We start from the raw sequence: 18,050 nt of genomic DNA, 5'->3' as shown, positions 1-18,050 counted from the left end.
GATACTGGGATTTTAAAAAGGCTTAGAGTAGGGGCCCCTGGGTAGCTCAGTCAGTTGAGTGTCCAACTCTTGATTTCAGCTCAGGTCAGGATCTCATGGTTGGTGGGATCAAGCCCCATGTCAGGCTCTGTGCTGACGGCATGGAGTCTGCTTGGGATTCTGTCTCCCTCTCTCTCTGCCCCTCCCCTGCTTGTGCGCTTACATTCTTGCTAGTGTGTGCATGCTCTCAAAATAAATAAACAAAAAAAAAAGGCATAGAGTATAACAGTAATTTTTTTAAAAACATGATACAAAATTAAGATAGATGGGCACACACTCCCATACCTGAAGGAACTGCCTGAAAATGCAAATAGTGGTTGTGTTAGGGTGCCACGATTGTACCTTTTTCTTCTTTTATTTATCTATTTAAAAAATTTTAATGCTTATTTATTATTTTGAGAGAGACAAAGCATGAGTGGGGGAGGGGCAGAGAGAGAGAGAGACACAGAATCCAAAGCAGCCTCCAGACTCTGAGCTGTCAGAACAGAGCCCAATGCAGGGCTTGAACTCACGAACCACAAGATCATGACCTGAATTGAAGTTGGATACTTAACCAGCTGAGCCAGGTGTCCCTTACTTATTTATTTTTAAGTTTGTTTGTTTGTTTATTTATTTATTTATTTATTTATTTATTTATTTATTTATTTATTTATTTATTTATTTTGAGAGAGAGAGAGAGCATGAGCAGGGGAGGGGTAGAGAGAGAGGGAGAGAGAATTCCAAGCAGGCTCTGCACTGTGAGTGCAGAGCCAGACACGGGGCTGGAACTCATGAACTGTGAGATCATGACCTCAGCTGAGATTAAGAGTCAGACGCTTAACCGACTGAGCCACCCAGGCATCCCGTTTTAAACTTCTAAAATGTAGTTCTTGCTACTTTATAATGAAAAAAATTTAAGCCTAGTGATAACACACCTCTAAGCCCCATTCAGTTGATAGCTTCTAATTCAGGGTCTCATTAGATTCTTAATATTAAAACATTAAAAAACATTAATTCAGACCCACTGAATTATTCACACTGGATATTCACTCACTCCATTCATTCATTCATTCATTCAAAAGACATTTAGTGAGAATTCCCTAGTGCCCTTCCAGGCCTCAGGGAAGGACAGCCAGGGCTCACCCTTTCACTCTGCATGATTCGCCCAAAATGTTTGTCCACTTCATGCTGTGCCTGGCACTGGGGACAGAGGCAAGTCCACCCTGGAAGAAGATAGATACAAACCCAGGAAACTTCTCTTTTTCAGAAACATCAGTTAAAAGCTTAAATACATGAAACGTGCTCATAATAAATTCAAACAATACTTCATATGAAAGCAAGCCCACTTCCCAGGGATAAGCAAGAAGAATGTTTTGATAGGTGTCCTTCCAATTTTTTTGTGTGAGTCTACAAAGACGTATTCGCTTATGTCTATGCCCACATTCCCAAATATCCATATGCACATCTAATAAACAATAGTTTTATTTCTGTTTTTATAAAAAAAAAATGGATCTTAGAATTTAACTTGAACACTTATTGTTCTGAGGCAAAGCATACAAATGTGCCAAGTGCTGGGAGGCCACAGAGGATGGGTGACTGGTGCCAGAATGAGATGGCCCTGATGGTGGTGGCGAGTGTGGAATTTTTGTAGCAGTCCTGAGGGGTCCGTGCTGCCCACTTGCCTGGCCACGGCATGACTGAGCCGGCTGCTGGACATAGTAGGATTTTGCTGGACAGAGGGGTGGGAGAGAGGGATGCCAGGGGGAGGGACTGGCAGAGGTAAAGGCCTTGGAGGTGGGAGATGAGGACATCTGCTCTGTGCTGCCTCCCTGCAGGTTGGAGACCCAGACCAAATGATTGCCAAAGGGCTGTACAGACTTATGTCTTGATTCACAGGACATCTTTTGTCCCTGTCTTCCTTCCTTCCAAAGCCCCCACCCTCACCCCAGTGGTCTCAAACTTGCCTGTCCAGTCCCTCCAGCATCAGGAACCAGGGTGTGGCTTTGTTGGGAGAAGAGGGCTGGTTATTGGAGTCTCAGATCATCATGAAAGCAGATGTTGTACTTACACATCAAGGAGAGAGTTGCCTTTACAAAGCCCCTCTTGTTTACACAGTAAGGAGGAATTAGTTCATGAGAAGGTAGAAGGTGGAGTTTGGAGGGCCCTCATTGTCTTCTGCCCATCAAGCACTCAGCTAGTGGGCAAACCCTACATGTGTCCGTTTCCACTTTGACAGCATGATAGCCCTTTAAACATGGGAATCCACTGAACACTAATCTGGATAATTAAAAAAAAAAAAAAAAACCCAACCAAAATACCCTACAGAAATTCAGCAGGAACTGCTGCTGATCACTGTAAATACACCAGGCACCTTTATGGGTTTTACCCTGGTCACATGCCTGCAATGACTGGCTCAGGGACCTTTCAGGGTGGCTGGGGGCAGGGCCCCTTCTGAGGTCCTCCTGGTCCAGGCTGCTCTGACGTGAGCCTGAGTGGGCCCAGGCCAAGCTTTTGACACCCCCCCCCCCCCAAACCCTTTATGTGCTTGGTTCACATCACTTAACTCTCTTACATTTCTCTTCCTCCTCAGCTCTCTTCCCTTCTCTGGGCCTCAATGTTGCCCTCTGTAAATTGGGGTGAGGGGGGGTGGACAATGAAAGGTCATTATAAAACAAAATAAAGTAAAAGGAGGAGGCGAATCTCTAAGAATCCTTCCCAGTCTGGTCTTATAAAAACAAAGGGAAAACAGATCAGTTTAAGAACCCCTGGGCTGGCCTGGGTTCAAGGCTACAAACCAAGACCTTGTCCTGAAATCCCCATGTCAGAACATGTCTGAGATGTTCTTTCTTCAGCATTCATTCTGCCTTCACCTTTGAGCCTCAGTTCAAGAGCCACGTCTCAGAGGAACCCTTCCCTAATTCCACACTTTCAACTCAAGTCAGAACCAAGCTCCTGCCATAGCCTTTCTCAGCTCCACAGACCATGAACCAATTGCCTGTGTATGTAACATACTAACTTCCAGCCTTTTTATACCATATTTTAAAATACTTTAAGAGCTGATATATAACTTATATAAAGTGCATTTATGGCTCAATATGTTTCCATATTTATACATCTGTGTATGAGTTTGGGATTGAGATGGGTATGTTGAGGCACAAACTGGAAATCTAGAAGACTCTTTTTGGGTCTGTGTATATTGGGGAGGGGGTGGTTACCTGTGGGTAACTTAGGATTTGGAAATCAGAGAAAGTAGACACATGCCTCACCCTGGGGTGGGGTGAGGAGATCTCAGGATGAGGTTCTTGATCAAGATCAGTGCATTTAAAGAAAAAAAATTTTTAATAGTAAAAAAGAAAAAAAAATAAAAAACAAACAAACAAAAAAGGTCAGCGCATTTTTGCATAGGTGCAAGGTTTTGCTGAATGTGCAAGATTCGAAAAGTCTTGATGACTTAATGGCTTCATGCACAGCTGAATTGATTGCTATTATTTGCTTCTCCAGTATTCATTCCACTGTTGAACATTTCCAATATCCACAATTATAGAGAATATTCTATGGACATCTTAGTAGATGATTCTTTAAGGGCATTTTTTAGGGTAGAGTCCTGGAAATGGAGATACTGGGCCAGAGGAGTGAACCCTGTAAGACTCTACGCGTATGGCCAAAGAGCTGAAATGAAACTTGTATTCATTTGCTAGCGCTGCTGTAACAAAAGGCCACAGACTGGGGGGCTTAAGCAACAGAAATTTGTTTCCTCACGGTTTTGAAGGCTGGCAGTGCAAGACTTAGGTGTTGGCAGAGTTGATTCCTCTGAGGCCTCCCTCCTCGGCTTGCAGGAGGTTGCCCTCCAGCTGCCTCTTCATGCAGCTGTCCCTCTGTGTATGTGCCCTCTGGTGTCTCTTTGTCCCAGTGTTTTTTTTTTTTTTTTTTTTAAACAAGGACACCAGTCAGATTGGACTAAGCCCATCCCAATGGACTCATTTTACAGTAATTATCTCTTTAAAGACTCTGTCCCCAAATAGTTACCTCAGAAGGTACTGGAGGGTTAAGACTTATGGAGTCTTATCCAGTATGACTTATGGAGAACAGTTCAGCCCACAACAGAACTCTTCCTTGGAGGTTGGAAATGTCCTTTGGTGTCACCTGTCTTGGTTGCTGGCCCCTGTGGTTCCTTCCAAAGCTGAACTTTTCCCTTTCTTCCAGTCTCTCACCCCATCACTGTCGACAGCTGCCAATCAGTCTAAAATAGAGATTCTCAATCTCCGTTGCACCTCTGATTGGAATCAACTGACACCTTAAAAGAGCTCTGGTTCCCAGCCCACCAGAGTCTGGTGCCATGGGTCTAGGGCTGCAACCTGGGCATGGGGAACATTAAAGCTCTTTCCAGTGGCTCCAGGGGTCCTGCAAGGCCTCCCTTTCTTGCCTTTGCAAAGCATGAAACGGGGCACGGGGGCTGTTTCACTACCATCTTCTGAAGTTAATTAAAGCTCCATATTCTAAAGCCGGTTTTTAACTCCCCTAAACAAGTTCATTTTAAAGCGTGGTGGTAATTTGGCTCCTTTGTTAAAATTAAGTCCTTAAAGTAGAAATTAAAACACGAAATGGAAAACCACTGGGCATAGAAAATCCACCCTGGGTTTAATAGAGTCTCTTAAGTCAGGGACTGGAGTGAGACCCTGGTTGCTCAGTGTGGGTGGGGGGCCCACTATACATTGTGGTCCTTGAGGCTTATGTTCTGTGTAAGCTTTTGAAGGAAGAGGATAAAAGCTAATTTTCATGAGAGCCCTGCTTCTGTGGTGGGGTGATTAGGAAACTGTTGTGTTAAGTTTGGGCTCCTCCAAGTTTAGTGCCCCAACTCTCAATGTTTGAAACAAAGCTTTACGAGATTCTACCCCTGGGTGAATCTCACACAGATGGGCTGAGCTAAAGAAGCCAGAGATTAAAAGAGTTCCTACTGGATGATTCCGTTGAGACGAACGAAGTTCTACTGCTGGTGAAACTAATTTACAGTGGCCACAATCAGAACCCAGTGGCCTTTGAGTGTGTTTGTGGGAGAGTCCGATCCTGAATAAATGGAGAGGGGTACACAGCTCAGCCAGTGCTGGGGGAGATGTCTGTGATATGGCTCCTTTTCGAATCGTGGCTTTCATTAAGTGGCCTGGGGGCCCATCGTTGGCAGGACGGAGTCACAGCCCCAGCCCCTGGGCCCTGGCACAGCCTGGCCTCTGCTTGCTCTGCCCACCCCTCCCATGCTGCTTCTCTACCCACAGCCCTACACTGAGCACCAGCGCCCCCATGCTCTTTCCCTCCTGCATCCTTGCCCATACTGTCTGTGCTTCTTGCTGAGATGACCTTCCCAGGTGAACTCCTGTTCACCTGGAATTTGGTCATCCTTTGTATCATGGCAGGAAAGTCATTCCTTCGTCTCCAGGGAAGGCATTAATTACATCCTTCACGCTCGCTTTATGTCTGTTTCTGTCATAAGGTGGGGGCAATGCTGTCTCCGTATCTGCAATGCCTGGAACAGTGCCGGCCACTGAGTAGGGACCTACAAGTGGTGTTTGTCATTGAATTGTGTTAGTTCAGCATGGGAAATGGAGAGCGTAGACAAATGTCCTTTGTAACAGCCATCCATTTATTATAACAGTATTTAAAACAAGAGGGAAAAACGTGTCCTTTAAATGGCTCTTTGGGAAAGACTCTATCTGGTGAGTCGGGATCTGCAGGCACAGGTATAGACTGCACCCAGCTCCAGAATGGGTGGCAGAATGGCTGTACAAGACAGAGAGACAAAAACTTGACAGTGTGCTGAAGGAATGGAGGAAGAGATGGAGAGGAGACAGAGAGAGTATGTAGAGCCAGAAGCTATGCTCTGTGTAAATATAACATCTTTCTGTAGCCCCCAAATCTTCACTGAGGTTCCAAAAACTCACAAAATGTTCAGTGGGAGTGTATTTATGTGTGTAACTGTGTGCATGGGTAAGTGGGCATGTAAATATGTACAACACGTGTGAGCATGTGTGGGTGTGTATGTATGTACATGAGTATGTGAGCATGTGTGACGCAAGGGTGCACATGTGTATGAGCACGAGTGTTTGTGGGTGCATATGAATGTGTGTGAGCATGTGTGTGCATGTGGACTGAGGAAGGTTCTGCATTCCCTACCTGCACTGTTTCAGGAGCGAGGCCGAGGCAGCATGAGAAAGTCAGCCTTGACATCTCTCAGCAACAATAGAAAGCACAGACCATGGGGTTGGAGCCAAATCTCTGAGGGGCCAGTAGCCCCTAGCTGAGACGTGAGCCACACATGTATTGCCCCATCCCAGGGACGGTCACTAGTCTCATCAAGAGAGCCCAGTTGCTTGGTTGCCAGGCAGTGCCTGTGTTGAGGAATGAAGCCTTCTGAGACTGCAAGGGGAAGGTAATTGTGGTTGATTAGCAATGTCTGCTCCGGGCTCTGATTGGGAAGGTAGCAGCATGCACGCCAGCTGTTTGCCATCCCTGGTCTCAGCGGGGCCAGGCAAAGGGCTTGGCTTTTGGGATACAAAGATGAACCTGACACAGGACCCAGTCTACTGCGGGAGAATGAGCGTGTAAGTAGACAAAGGAAAACTAGCAGATACGGGCTAGGATGAAGAAGTACGCCCAGGTTGGGAGGCACAGCTGAAACACTGAGGTGCCTGGAGCAGAAGGGGAGGAGTCTCTGTGGAACTTCTGACCAGACTGGTGGGGTTGTGGAAGCAAAGGAAGGAGGGCATTTCCAGCAGGATGCACGGGATGAGCAAACTCTCACAGGAGTGAAAAATGTGGGGGTGCTTGGGGGCAGTGGCAGAGCAAAAGGGGGAGTGTGGCAGGAGATGAGTGGGACAATAAATCTGGAACTGACTGTGGAGGGCCCAGAGGGCTGTCCCTCAGAGGGTGGTCCCTGGCAGGGTCACCCCAGCCAGGTGCAGAGGAGGCCTGCTCTCAGCTCAGCACACACCCTACAGACGGGCATCCTGGCACGTCCTTCCCAGACTCGGGGAGGCCTCCCTGCTCCTGTTCTCTGGAGCACAGACCGTGGGAACTCAAGCCCCATCCGATTACTGTGTTGTGTGTGTTGTGAGCTGTGCAGGTGCAGGACTGAAGGCCACAGGTCATTTGCATGGAATGGAGACCACATTTCAGTTTCCCCTCACAAACGGCAGATTTCACTTTCACAGCCCTCCTTTCCCCATCACAACCACACTGGCTTCTCCACTGTCTGTTGTCAGATACCCCGGCTTTCCTCTGTGGTGTCTGTGCCTGGCCAGCGTCTAGGGCTCCAAAAATCTCAACACCCGGCCATTGAAATCCCCTGCCTCATGCTTCTTCCAAACCCTGCTGCTGCACCCCATTCCCTGCTCATGCATGGCGAGTCCCAAACTTGGAGGCAGGGGCCTGGGTGCCAATCCTGGCTGTGCCCCTAACACGCTATGGGATATGAAGCTCTGTTTGGGTATCAGTTTTCCCATATGTACCATACAGGGCTCTAGATTTGATATTTGTGAAGCTCCTCTAAGTTGTAGAATGGTGCCTCCCTGATCTTACCGTTGTTGCTGTGGGAACCCTGAGACAGTATTTTATAGCAGGTGTTGAGACTTGTGTTGGCCCCCGATGGTCCGGGAACTTGAGGTCTTTCAGGCGTCTCCTCCCATTTCCTGGATCTGCTACTGCTCCCTACTTTTCTCCCCGTCCTCAGGTCTGATTCCTGGATCTTTGCATTCATTCGCTCCCTGACTCCTCATGGTGACCCTGTGGGGGAGGTGTTACTTCGGAGGCACCCAGTTCACCCAGTGCCAAAAGAGCTCCTGGTCAGGAGGGATGTCTCTTCTCCCTCTGGCCTCTGGCTCCCATGCCACAGCCCAGCTCATGGCTGTGCCCAGAGCCTCTTATAAATAACTGCCGTCTGAGCAGAGGGCGCCTGGAGGGAACAAGGTTGTCCAAACACAATTTTTGAACACTGAACCCATTTTCTATTCACTCTTCACTTGAAGTTTTCAGAGGAGCTGTTTTTTTGTTGACAAAGTGTGGCAGAGGGAGACAGAGGGGACCAAGGGAGAGGGCCCCAAGGTTTGGGCCTGGCTCTCCCTCTTACCGGAGGTATGACCACAGTCAGGCCTATTCCTTGCTCTGGGCTCAGTGTGAAACGGGAGTGAAGTAGGGTGGGCCAAAGTGTACTGGACAATATTATATGCCCTTTGCAACTCTGACACCCATGAGAACGTCAGTTCCTTCGACAGCCAGTCTCCCCATCCCTTGAAGGATGGTGCTGTGTGCATAAACCTGGCTCCCTGATAGGAAGTGGGGCAGGGGAGATGAGGGGGGGCTCGAGAAGAGACAAGGAGCACAGGCAGGCAGGCTTAAAGGCCAGATCTGTGGCAGGGTGGCAGGGGAATCCAGAGTGGCCCAGGAGACCTAGATTAATTGAGGCAATGAAACCAGAAAACTCCCCTGAGCAGCCAAGTGCAGGAGGGTTACCATGCAAATCACCAGGAAGAGACGATTAGTGGGTGTAGGCACAGAAAAGAGGTGGCTGGTGACCCATGACTTGTCCAGGCCGATGGTGGGTCCCCTGGGACCCCGAGGCTCTGCTGGGGGTGGGTGTGGAGGATGAGGCAGAGTGTGAAAGGAGGCTGAGGCAGAAGCGAGTCTGGCAAACTCCCCTCCCAGAAAGGTCAACCAGGCAAGGCTGGCCACGCACAGGGACTGGTGGAGGAAGGGTGAGAAAGGCACGCAGCTGGTTTCCATTTCAGGGTTTTGTGTTCTGCCCCGACCTCTGATGCCCTGCTTGGGGGTGGCGGAGCGGCGTAGAGAGGAGGAAGAAGCAGGGACCGTTCTGAGGGAGCCGCTAATTGCCAGCAATATGTCTAGTATGTAAGGTTATCAGAGTGCAGAGACCCTCTGGGCAGCTTTCTCCTGGTCCCTGGCCCCACTCTCAGCAGACGCCTGAATTTCCTCCAAGTGGTGGTCACTCACCTCCAGGGACCGTGAGCCCATCGCGTCCCAGGCGGCCAGCCCCGCTGTTGGAAACTTCAGTCAGGAAGGGCTTCTCGGCACCAAGGCAAAGTCTGCATCTCCAGCTGTATCGGTGTCTGGTGCAATATACCCCAGAGATGTTTGGCTTGGGTCCGTGGGGAATTTCATGTAGGAAGCAGGAATAAAATCAAATCATTAGCAAGGTTTATAAATTACCTGGCAAGCCTGATAACTTATGGTAATACCATTGGGGATTAGGGTTTTGTCAAGTTTCTGCCTCAGTTTGCCATTCTCTGCCTCAGTTTCCATATTTAAGATAAAGACCTCTGTGACGGTTAAGTTTATGTATCAGCTTGGCTAGGCTAAGGTGCCCAGTTGTTTACTCAAGCACTGGTCTAGATGCTGCCGGGAAGGTATTTTGTAGATGTCATTAACATCAGCAATAAATTGACCTTGAGTAAAGCAGATTACCCTCCAAAATGTGGGTGGGCCTCATCCAATTAGTTGAAGGCTTTAAGGGCAATCACTGAGGTTTCCCGAGGAAGCAATTCTGCTTCAAAACTATAAGACAGAGGAGCACCTCTGTGGCTCAGTCGGTTAAGAGTCTGACTCTCGATGCTGGCTCAGGTCATGATCTTAGGGTTCACGGGATCAAGCCCTGTGTCGGGCTCTGTGCTGACAGCGCAAAGCCCGCTTGGGATTCTCTCTCTCCCTCTCTCTCTCTGCCCCTTGCCTACTCCCACACACACTCTCTCTCAAAATAATAAACATTTAAAAATAAAACAAAACAAAACAAAAACTCTAAGATAGAAATATGGCCTGCTGATCTGCCTTATGGATTTTGAACTTGCTAGCCCCACAACTGCACAAATCTCTACATACATATCCTATTGGTTTCTTTGGAGAGCCCTGACTGCAACAACTGCCTACCACCTGTCTGTGCAAAGGCAGATAATGGACACTCAATCCTTAGGAGAAAAGCAATGCAGACGAGGACTAACATCACAGAAGTGCTAATGGACGCAGTGCCGTGTCAATGTAAAACCCATCCCCAAGAGCGCCATCCACCTCCCTACTCAACATCCATGATGGTTCCCTAGGGCCACCACTGCCATGGCATCAGCCACTCCTTATGAGTCATTTCTAGGTGCCAGACACTATGCAAGTAGTATACATAGCTCCTGTATGTATTTGGTACTTCAGTTTTTGTAGGAGAGAGGATATGGTCTCCCCTTTATGATAAGGAAAATGAAACAGAGGACCACACTCCTGAGCCTGAAATTCCGAGCTTCCAGTGATCTTGCTCCAATTTACCCCCCTCCCCCTTCATGTCATCCATAGTGAAGGCAAATGGACTAGACCTTCTTTCTTAAGTCTGCCCTAGATTTTCCTACAGCCAGTCTGTTGCCCATACCTGGTTTTCTGCTGAAATGCATTTCCTCTCATCCTGCATCTCAAAGTCTTTGCTATGCTCTAAGGGCATTTTCCAATCCTCTGTGAAGTTCTCCTGGGTCCCACCGTCGCTAACACTGGAAGTGACTTCTTCCTGTGCAGTCTCACGTCTGGGCCTCTTACTTGAGTTACTGCCATCCATTTTAGGGCTTCTCTCTCTTCTCACTTAAAACAGAAGCTCTCTGAGGGCAGAAACATGTGTAATGGATTATAACAGATGACAGTACTTTAGTACTTTCCTTCTAAAGCAGTGAAATTTTTTTTAATTTTTAAAGTTTTTTTAAAGCTTATTATTTTTTTTTGTTTTTGTTTTTGTAATGTTTATTTATTTTTTGAGGGAGGGAGAGAGAGCACGAGCGGGGGAGGGGCAGAGAGAGAGGGAGACATAGAATCCGAAGCAGGCTCCAGTCTCTGAGCTGTCAGCACAGATCCCCAAGAAGGGCTGGAACCCACGAACCCTGAGATCATGGCCTGAGCTGAAGTTGGACGCTTAACTGAGTCACCCAGGTGCCTGTAAGTTTATTTATTTTTGAGAGAGAGAGAGAGAGAGAGAGAGAGAGAGAGAGAACTAGCAAGCATGATGGGGGAGGGGCAGAGAGAGAGAGGAAGACAGAGAACCCCAAGCAGGCTCCACGCTGTCAGCGCAGAGCCCAACAGGGGCTCGAACTCACAAACTGTGGGATTGTGACCAGAGCCAAAATCAAGAGTTGGATGCTCAACCGCCTGTGCTGCTCAGGTGCCCCGGTCTAAAGCATTGAATTTTGATTAGAAAAAAATTAGTCCTCCTGGACTAAACTTCTCTAGGGAAGTACACATGTGGCTGTTTTCTGAAAGAGCAGGGTTATTTCTGCTCCAGCATTTTGCTAGTGGACTTTTATTTTCTTTGCTCTTATCTTCCATTTAAAAAAAAATTTTTTTTTTAAACGTTTATTTATTTTTGAGACAGAGAGACAGAGCATGAACGGGGGGAGGGTCAGAGAGAGGGAGACACAGAATCTGAAACAGGCTCCAGGCTCTGAGCTGTCAGCACAGAGCCCGACACGGGGCTCGAACTCACGGACTGTGAGATCATGACCTGAGCTGAAGTCGGCCGCTTAACAGACTGAGCCACCCAGGTGCCCCTCTTATCTTCCATTTGAATGACAGACCTCACATTGATAATTTAGAAAGTTTAGTCTTGTTTTTTTCTGTCTGAGGCTTGACAGAGCAACACGAGCAAGCTGTGTAACACCAAAGCCTACAATGCGAGCTCATGTTCACCCTCTCCCAACTTGAAGCCACCTTCTGGCACCTAACAGCTATCCTGTAGATCTTTGTTGTAGAACTGAATGGGGTGCATCTGTCTCACCCACTAGAGAAAGAGCTCAAGGAGAGGGAGCCACTGGACCTGGCTCAGGTGAGATGTTCAAGTGTTTACTGAGTTGGAATGGTCCTAGTTCAGTGGGGATCTGGTGGGCCACACCTGACCAGGGCATGGGTTGGGGTGTAAATTCTGGGTTCTTTATGGGTTTGTGTCTGCTTCTGCTGTGGGAACTATGGCTTCTGTTTTTTTATGTAATTTCTTTTCCTTACTTGTGACTTTGGGGACTGAACTATTAATCATGTGTAAGCTAAAAATGGAGAATTGCCTCTAGGAGCTATTGTAGAACAGCCAGTCCTAAGCACTTAAGGCCAGTTATGTGCTCAAAAAGGTGCCGCAAGGAGTATAATCCATGTTGAAACTGGGTTCCCCATTGAAACAGTACCTAATGGAGGGATTATGGTACTAAACTTTTCCTAAAAATGACCACAAGTGTGACATTTCACTGACTATCACAGCACACTTACATAAAGTCCCTAGGCTGTGCACCAGCCACAACCTTAGTGATTGGTTCGTGAGGCAAGAATGAGATAGTAGCCTGTGGGGCCACAAGGAGTTGGATGGAAGACTCCTGGGAGAGGGGCTGGGCCTGACATGAGCAGCTAGAAGATGGACAAAGAAGAGGATGCACAGAGCAAGAAGGCCCTCAGAGGCTGGGTCATGGAAGACAGCCAGGGTGATGCTGACTGCAAGGGCCACCAAGTTGCTAATCTGGATACAACCGGCAGAGTTGGGCTGCCCAGGGACTGTGTCACTCTTAGACCAAAGGGTGCCCACTGGTCATCATGATTCAGATTTGGTGAAGCCAAGGACTACCCATGACCATTAGACCACAGGATACCAGAGCAGGGAGTACTGAGAACTCATCCAGGCTGATCCCACTGCTTCGAATTCTGTAACGAGGTAACTGAGGCCCAGAGAGGTCACACGTTTATCACAGGTCAAAATGGTACATTTCCTTGTGGTAACATCTGATTAGCAATGTGTTTACAAGGGTTTGTCATGTGTAAGAGCCTGAGTTATGTTTGGTAGATATATGGGCAGGAAGGGGCATACACAGAAATGGAAAAGGACTATTCACCAGTACATACGGGACTGAACTCTTTGATATTAAAGTAGACAACTCAGAAAGAAGGAAGTGATGGTCTGTTTTTTCCACGGGAAATTATGTGTGTACCCGTCTTCTCCCTTCACTTGGGCAGCCACAGGGCATTTCCAGAGAGAACCATTCTTCATGTGAATAGGAGATATGAGACTCCTGGTCTCCCACCTGCTCTGGGTCCCTAGCACCATTCCAGTGACCACTCCCCGCCCCCCCCCCCCGCCCCCCGCCAAAACCTCACTAATTCCCTTCCTTTGGTGGTCCTTCCATACCTCCCCACTGCCTTCACCCCTATCCCCTTATTCTTGGAACATGTTTCCACCAAAAGGGAGACACCGAGGATAGATACCACTTCTTCACTTTGTTCCCCTGTCTGCATACCTGCTTCCAACTCCTTTTGCTCAGCTCTCTGGATGCATTTCTTCTCTCGAGTGCCATCAATTGAGTTTTCTTCAGATCTCCAATACACTCTTCTCTTTTGGCACCTTCACGTCAACAGCAACCTGACTCCAGCCAGAATCCTGTGTCCTGTTGACCTTCCATAGCCAAGGGTTTAGAAAGAGACATACATTCTCTCCTTCCTGGCTGCTAATTCCACTCATTCCGAGGAGCCACATGCCCCCAAATCTGATAGATGCTTTTCAGTTCAGAAGTTTATTTGCCGCTATTTCACAAAGAGATTGAGGTATAAGGGTATATGTAAGATGAGAAATTATGAATAGTTAAAATAGTCTTAGGGAAAGTGATTCAGAATGGAAAGTCAGACAGAAAAGTAACAGATGAAATACTGTATCCCTCCAGTAAAAACTCAGGGTATAAAAAGCAAAGTACAATTTGGTAGAAGCAATTTTTCTTACAGTTCTTGGTATGTGTAGTGGATTGGATAGTCCCCCAAAAGATATACCCAAGTCTTTACCCTGGTACCTATGAATGCAAACTTACTTGGAGATGAAGTCTTTGCAGACATAATTAAGGATTTGGGATAATATCATCTTGGATCTAGGGTGTGCCCTAAAGCTGACACACACATAGAGAAGGTGGAGGCAGAGACTGGAGTTATGAGTCTACAAGCCAAGGAACACCAAAGACTGTCAACTGCTACAATGATCTAAGAAGAGAGGCATGGAATGGAGTCTCCCCTAGAGCATCAAGGATCCAACCCTGCTGGTATCTTCATTTTGGATTTCTGGTTTCTAGAAGCATGGGGGAATAAATCTCTGTTGTTTAAGGCCATCTGGTTTGTGGCGCTTTGTCACCATACCCCCAGGAAAACACTATGGGGTGCACCCTTGCTGTTTTGTACCTCCATGCCTGTACTGACATGGTTCCTTCTCTTTGAAGGATTCTCCCCGCTTTTGTTAACAAGAACACTTTTTTTCCCCCTCATGTTAGCCAGAACACTTTTATTCTGCTATGAAGAGTCACTGGAGGTCCTGGGCAGAAGAGATCAGCCCAGACTCCCTGGACTCTTCCCAAAAAGGCCATTCCATATCCATCCCTATCCTCACCTCTATGAGAAATTATTTGTTTTTTGTGTTTGTGTTTTGAATTGCTTGTCAGTCCCTGAGGCTTGGGATTTTTTTTTTTTCAACGTTTTTTTTTTATTTATTTATTTTTGGGACAGAGAGAGAGCATGAACGGGGGAGGGGCAGAGAGAGAGGGAGACACAGAATCAGAAACAGGCTCCAGGCTCCGAGCCATCAGCCCAGAGCCCGACGCGGGGCTCGAACTCACGGACCGCGAGACCGTGACCTGGCTGAAGTCGGACGCTTAACCGACTGCGCCACCCAGGCGCCCCGGGATTTCTCTTTATCAAGTCCACCTCAAGCAAGAATACTACCAGGAACAAAAAAGGTCAACAGCAAACATTTGTTGAGTAAATAATTCAGGAGGCAATAGGAATACTGAAAAAGAGGAGGATTAATGTTGTCTGTGGTGGTCATAAAAATGGAATGGGATAGTGTATGCAGAATCAACAGAATAGGTAAAGCATGACCTGTCCAGGGCCTGGTCATCCATCCAATGGGACCAGAAGGGTGAAGAGAATAGAGGAGAAAGAAAAGGGTGAAGACTACAGAAGATAAGGCTGGAAAGGCTTTGAATGTTGGGCCAGGAAGTTAGACTTGACCTGTGAGCCATGGTGCCTAATGCTGGTGCAACTACTACCTTCCCCCAGGCCTCTATTGTTGGACACTTGCCTTGTAATCAGTCTTCTTCTCAGACTTACAGGAGCAAAGCAAGAAACAAAACAAGATGGTCTGTGGACTACTGATCCTTGGCGTTGCTCAGTTTTTTTTTCAGAATATTTCCATTCAGTGAAAAAAACATTAAAATATTTCCAGTACATTATAAATGAAACCAGTTTTTTGACATATGTATACAGTTGTGAAACTGTCACCACAAGCAAGATAATGAACATATTCACCACCCCCAAGTTTCCTTGTGCCCCTTCCCACCCTTTCCAAGCATCCCCACCCCCAGGCAACCATGGATCTGCTGTCACTATAGATTAATTAGCATTTTGCATAGTATTCCACCATGAATTTTACATTATTGGGTACTATATATTCTTGTATTCCTATAAATACTCTTGAGCTTTGTTCTTGGAATTGGTTGTGTTGGAAACCATTTGATTCTTTCAGGTCTTCCTCTTAAGTTAGTCAGGCAGAATCAGAGAAGACTTGAGACCAGGGCTAACTTTCCCCATCACCACAGCAAAGACTCTCCTGAGTACTGTAGTCAGTGCTGCATCAACTGTTAAGTTTTCCACTCTGACTGGTGAGAACAAAAGTGGTTCTTGGCCCTGTGTGAGCTCCAGATTTCCTTTAATCCTTTCAGTTGTTTTCCTCACCCACGTGCACTGACCAGTACTCAGTCCAAGGCTGGAGGGGGACCCTCTGCAGATCTCCAGGTTCTCTCTGTGCAGCTCTCTCCTTTCTGGTAATCCGACCTGCAGACTCAAGCCACTTGGTTTTTTCCAGACTCCCAGCTCCGTTTCCTTAATGCAGGGAGACCACCAAGCCATTCCTGGGCTTCCCTTCCTTGCTCCATAATCTGGAAACCTCTCAGTAGTCAGCTAGGGCACCCCTCTCTGGTCTGCCATCTCTCAAAGTTCACTGTCCTTCCTTGACTGATCTCCAGTGTCTTACAAACTGCTTCATACGTTTTTTTACATGGTTCCAAAAGACACGGTGAATCTGGTCCCTGTTACTCTAACTAAACTTGGTTGGAAGTAGAAATTCCTGAAACTGCTTTTGAGCACTATGACAAATGTTGCAATAAATTTGATCTTCTGGACTGTTATGCTTATTGAGAAAATGGGTACATATAATAAAGTTGTATTTTTCTGCATTCAAAAAAACTTTAAGAAATTACTTTGGTGTTAAGATTGCTAAGTATCCTTTTGTGGGGAGGACTGTTCTGAGACTATGGTTGTAGCAGATGACTTTGGAATTTTGCTCATATCCCTGTGTCTCTGTCAGTGGGCTGCCTGCTCAAAAGTAATTCTTTTTGCCTGCCTGCCAAACCCACTTTGCCTGGATGCATAGAGAACCAATGGACTGAGAAAGACTCCTGAGGGCAGCTCTTAAACAATGACTGATTTTATTATTATTACTATATGTTTATTTTTGAGAGGGAGAGACAGCACAAGCAGGGAAGGGGCAGAGAGAGTAGGAGACACAGAAACTAAAGCAGGTTCCAGGCTCCAAGCTGTCAGCACAGAGCCTGACGTGGGGCTCGAATTCACGAACCAGGAGATCATCACCTGAGCCAAAGTCAGATGTTTGACTGACTGAGCCACCCAGGCACCCCAACGACTGATTCAAAACAAAACAAAAATCACACACACACACACACACACACACACACACACACACACTCTTTAGCGCCTTGATCTGAACGGGACATAAGGCATCTGGCTTGGATTCCTTCTCTTCTTCCCTGTCTCACTTCCCCATTCCCTTACTGGGTTTAACTGGAAACACCTCCTAGTAAATGAGTTTAAGAAGTGATTTGTTTCACAACTGTGAGGGTGGGTATGTACAATGTGCACTGTATAAATGTACCAGCAACTTAAGTTGTTCTCTCTGGCTAGAGCCACAGTGAAACAGCTTCATCACATGAAGGGAATCCTTGCATGGCACGCATAATAGACGGTGTCTTCCAAAGGATGGTACTTCTCTGAATGTTAACCTAAAGTTAACCCCAAGTAAAACCTAAGGACCTTTGCTGGGCCTGGATCCTGGTGATGGTTCCTACAACGTGACATTCTTAACCAATCGAATGTTCCACTAGATAATCTCCAATTCTTTCCTTCCCCACCAGCTGACTTTTAGTTCTCACCCCATGATTATTTATCTTGACAGAGCTTATACTCTCCTGGTGCCCTGCTTATATCTGTTTCCCAGTTATGCTAGTAAGTGATTCCCCTCAGTCAGCTGAGTCTTCAGTGGCCTTGTTCTTCCACAAAGTGGTCCAAAAGGTCTGTAGACCATGCCATGGAGCTAGCAGTCCTTATTTGAGATGAATGGGATAGGTCCCATCAAACCCTCAAATACTGGCACAGTCTCATGAAAGTCTAAGCCTTGTAAGAGAAGGATACATCTGGCTCTTGCTTTCAGATATGGCATGCAACCTGAATTCCTTCTTGTCCACAGAATTACTTTTGAGACATGAGACATTTTGGGCTGGGTAACTCTTTGTTGTGGGGAGCTGTCCTGTGCTTTGTAGGATGTGTAGCCACACCCTTGGCCTCTAGTCACAAGATGCCAGTAGTACCTTCTAAACTGTGAAAACCAAAAATGGTAATATCAGAGGATCGAGATAGCTATGAAGGAATGAATGAAAGGCTCTTTTTTTTTTTTTTGTATGTTATCTTTTGTTGGCACAAGAATTTTCACTTTTTCCCTATGAGAAGCTTCTCTCCATATCTTTTATCAACACATTATTGATAGTTAATCTGTCTCTTTACACAAACACAGCATACATCAATCTTTTCACGGTAGCACTAACAAACAGTGTTTCATTGCTCATCAGAGAGGCATTGGGAGAAAGGAATGACAGTATCCCATTATTGTGGGAGTGGGGAGATGAACACTCTTACACACTACCAGGAATGTG

This window comes from Puma concolor, chromosome D4 (genome assembly GCF_028749965.1).
Source record: "Puma concolor isolate L17-30 chromosome D4, mPumCon1.1.hap2, whole genome shotgun sequence".
In the NCBI taxonomy this organism is placed as follows: Eukaryota; Metazoa; Chordata; class Mammalia; order Carnivora; family Felidae; genus Puma; species Puma concolor.
This window is presented reverse-complemented; position numbering follows the sequence as displayed.